The following is a 3,638-nucleotide window of genomic DNA, read 5'->3' as shown; positions in this document are numbered from 1 at the left end:
AAAAAAAAAAAAAAAAAAAAAAAAAGAATATTGGTATCATGAATATATAGTAAATTAATACATCTTAGTAAGAAAAAGCCAATAGGAAAGAAAAGGAAAATGGACAAAAGACCAAAAAACCTGTATAGGCAAATAGGTACTTGAAATTTTCTTTTTTTTTTTTAGATTTTTACACTTACAGAAGATGTAGAAAAATAGTACAGACCAGGCGCAGTGGCTTACACCTGTAGTCCCAGCACTTTGGGAGGCTGAGATGGGCAAATTACCTGACATCAGGAGTTCAAGACCAATGTAGCCAACATGACAAAGCCCTATCTCTACTAAAAATAAAAAAATTAGCCGGGCATGGTGGTGGGTGCCTGTAATCCCAGCTACTCAGGAGGCTGAGGCAGGAGAATCGCTTGAACCCGGGAGAAGAAGTTTGCAGTGAGCTGAGATCGTGCCACTGCACTCCAGCCTGGGTGACAAGTCGAGACTCTGTTTCAAAAAAAGAAAAAAAAAGTAGAGGAAGTTTCTATAAACCCTGTACCCGCTTCCCCTATTTTAACCTTACATAACTATAGAACAATTTTCAAAATTAGGAAATCAATTTTGACATGATAATATGACTTGAACTATAAATTTACTTTGTAGTATACCAACTTTTCCTCCAATGCCCATTTTCTCTTCCAGGATCAAATCTAGAATCCCACACTGCATTTAGTTTTTATGTCTCCTTTGTCTCCCTTCTGTGACAGTTCTTCAGTCTTTGTCTTTTACAACTTTAACACTGAAACAGGCTGGGCACAGTGGCTCATACCTGTAATCCAAGCACTTTGGGAGGTTGAGGCTGGTGTATCACTTGAGGTCAGGAGTTTGATACTAGCCTGGTCAACATGGTGAAACCCCATCTCTACTAAAAATACAAAAATTACCTGGGCATGGTGGGAGGCACCTGCAATCCCAGCTACCCTGGAGGCTGAGGCTACGAATTGCTTGAACTCAGGAGGTAGACATTGCAGTGAGCAGAGATAGCACTACTGTCCCCTAGCCTGGGTAACAGAGCAAGACACTGACTCAGAAAACATATATATACTTTCAAACAGTATCAGTCAGTTACTTCGCAAATATCCCTCATTTGATTTTGTCTGATGTTTTCTCTTGATTAGATTGAGGTGTAATGCATTATTTGGAAGAAGACTACACAGGTTATGTGCCTCTCATTGCATCAATATTAGGGGTATATAATGTTGAAGTGTATTATTATTATTATTATTTGAGATGCGGTCTCGCTCTGTTGCTCAGGCTGGAGTGCACTGGCATGATCTTGACTCACTGCAGCCTCTGCCCCCGGGTTCAAGCAATTCTACCACCTCAGCTTCCTGAGTAGCTGGGATTACATGTGCCCACCACCACACCTGGGTAATTTTTGCATTTTTAGTAGAGACGGGGTTTCACCATGTTGACCAGGCTGCTCTCGAACTCCTGACCTCAGGCGAGCCACCCACCTTGGCCTCCCAAAGTGCTAGGATAATAAGTGTGAGCTACCGTGCCTAGGTGTTGAAGTGTGTTATTAATGATGTTTACCTTAGTCAGTTTAATCAGTTTATGTCTGCAAAGATTCTCCATTGTAAAATTACTACTTTTCCCTTTGTAATCAGTAAATATTTTTGGATGGGGCAATGCCTTGGTAATGTACTGAATAGTGTCCCCCATAAATTCATTCCCACACAGAATCTTAAAATGTAACCTTCTTTAGAATAGGGCCTTTGTGGATGTAATCAAGTTAAGATAAAGTCATACTGGATTAGAGTGGGCCTGAATCCCAATGAGTAGCGTCCTTAGAAGAGGGAATTTTATACACTGACTAGAGACATACATGGAGAATGCCATATGAAGACAAGAGATTGAAGTGATACATCTAGAAATCAGGGAACAAGAATTGCCAGCAACCCCAGAAGCTAGGAGAGGGGCATGGAACACATTTTCCCTCAGACTTCTAGCCTCCAGGACTGAAAGAATAAATTTCTTTTAAGCCATCCAGTTTGAGTTCATTTGTTATGGCAACTCTAGGTACTAACGCAAACATATAAATATCCTGTTTTTGCTTAAATTTTAGTCCACCATCCATTGGTGGATCTTGCTGAGTCTTTTTGGTTCATAGATGTCCAGGCTTTCCCACATAGAATTATTTTGAACCCACCAAGAACACTCATAATGTAGCATTCCTCAAAAAGTGCTTCATGGTTTCCAGGATTTTATTCCAAGCTGCTAAAAGTCACTGTGGTAGGCAGAATTCCAAGCTGGCCACCAAGATTCTCATGCTGCTATACCTGTCGTATATCTTATAGGTGAAATGTGGTTATGAGAAGCTGTGTCACTTATATCTCTTTTCTGACAAAGGGATTACTGCAGATATAATTAAGATCTCTAATCAGTTGGGTTAATCAAGAGGGAGATATTCTGGCTGGACTTGACTTAGATGTATTCTTAAAAGAGAAGTCAGAGATGATGTCCTGTTGGCCTTGAAGACAGTCTTTGAGTTGTATAGATGGACCAAAATGGATTTTGTCATTAGCTATGTGAATGTGGGAGAGAGCCTGGAGCCTCAGATGAGATGCAGTTAGTTTTGACACCTTAATTTTAGCCTTGTGAGTATATGAGAGGAGAACCCATTTGAGCCCTGCATGGACTTCAGACCTACAGAACTGTGAGATAAGTGGATGTTGCTTTAAACTGTCATTTGTGGTCATTTGTTTTATAGCAGTAGCAGACTAATACAACCAGCCAGACTCCAAATTTTATGCTGGCACACTTTTGATAAGGTATCAATGGAAAGTACAGAAAATGGCCAAAACCCATGTTCCTTTTTCAAATGGTCCTTAGTTTGATTGAAATATTGAGACAGTAATTCAACCATTGTGGAAGCCACAATGGTTGAGGAAGTCCTCTTCAAGGACCTAGAAATAGAAATACCATTTGACCCAGCAATCCCATTACTGGGTATATACCCAAAGGATTATAAATCATTCTATTATAAAGACACATGCATATATATGTTCATTGCGGCACTGTTCACAATAACAAAGACTTGGTACCAACCCTAATGCCCATCAATGATAGACTGGATAAAGAAAATGTGGCACATACACACCATGGAATACTATGTAGCCATAAAAAAGGATGAGTTCATGTTCTTTGCAGGGATATGTACGAAACTGGAAACCATCATTTTCAGCAAACTGACACAAGAACAGAAAACAAAACACCACATGTTCTCACTCATAAGTGGGTGCTGAACAATGAGAACACAGACACAGTGATGGGAACATCACAGACTGGGGCATGGGGGGGGTGCTAGGGGAGGAATAGCAGGGGGTAGGGAGATTGGGGAGGGATGGCATTAGGAGAAATACCTAAAGTAGATGACGGGGCGATGGATGCAGCAAACCACCACCATGGCAAGTATATACCTATGTAACATGATCTGCACATGTACCCCAGAACTTAAAGTATAATAAAAATAAAAAAAAAAAGAAATGGCCGGGCGCGGTGGCTCAAGCCTGTAATCCCAGCACATTGGGAGGCCGAGGCGGGTGGATCACGCGGTCAAGAGATCGAGACCATCCTGGTCAACACGGTGAAACCCCGTCTCTACT

Source organism: Cebus imitator, unplaced genomic scaffold, assembly GCF_001604975.1.
Source record: "Cebus imitator isolate Cc_AM_T3 unplaced genomic scaffold, Cebus_imitator-1.0 Scaffold32, whole genome shotgun sequence".
In the NCBI taxonomy this organism is placed as follows: Eukaryota; Metazoa; Chordata; class Mammalia; order Primates; family Cebidae; genus Cebus; species Cebus imitator.
Note: the sequence above shows the minus strand (reverse complement) of the source record.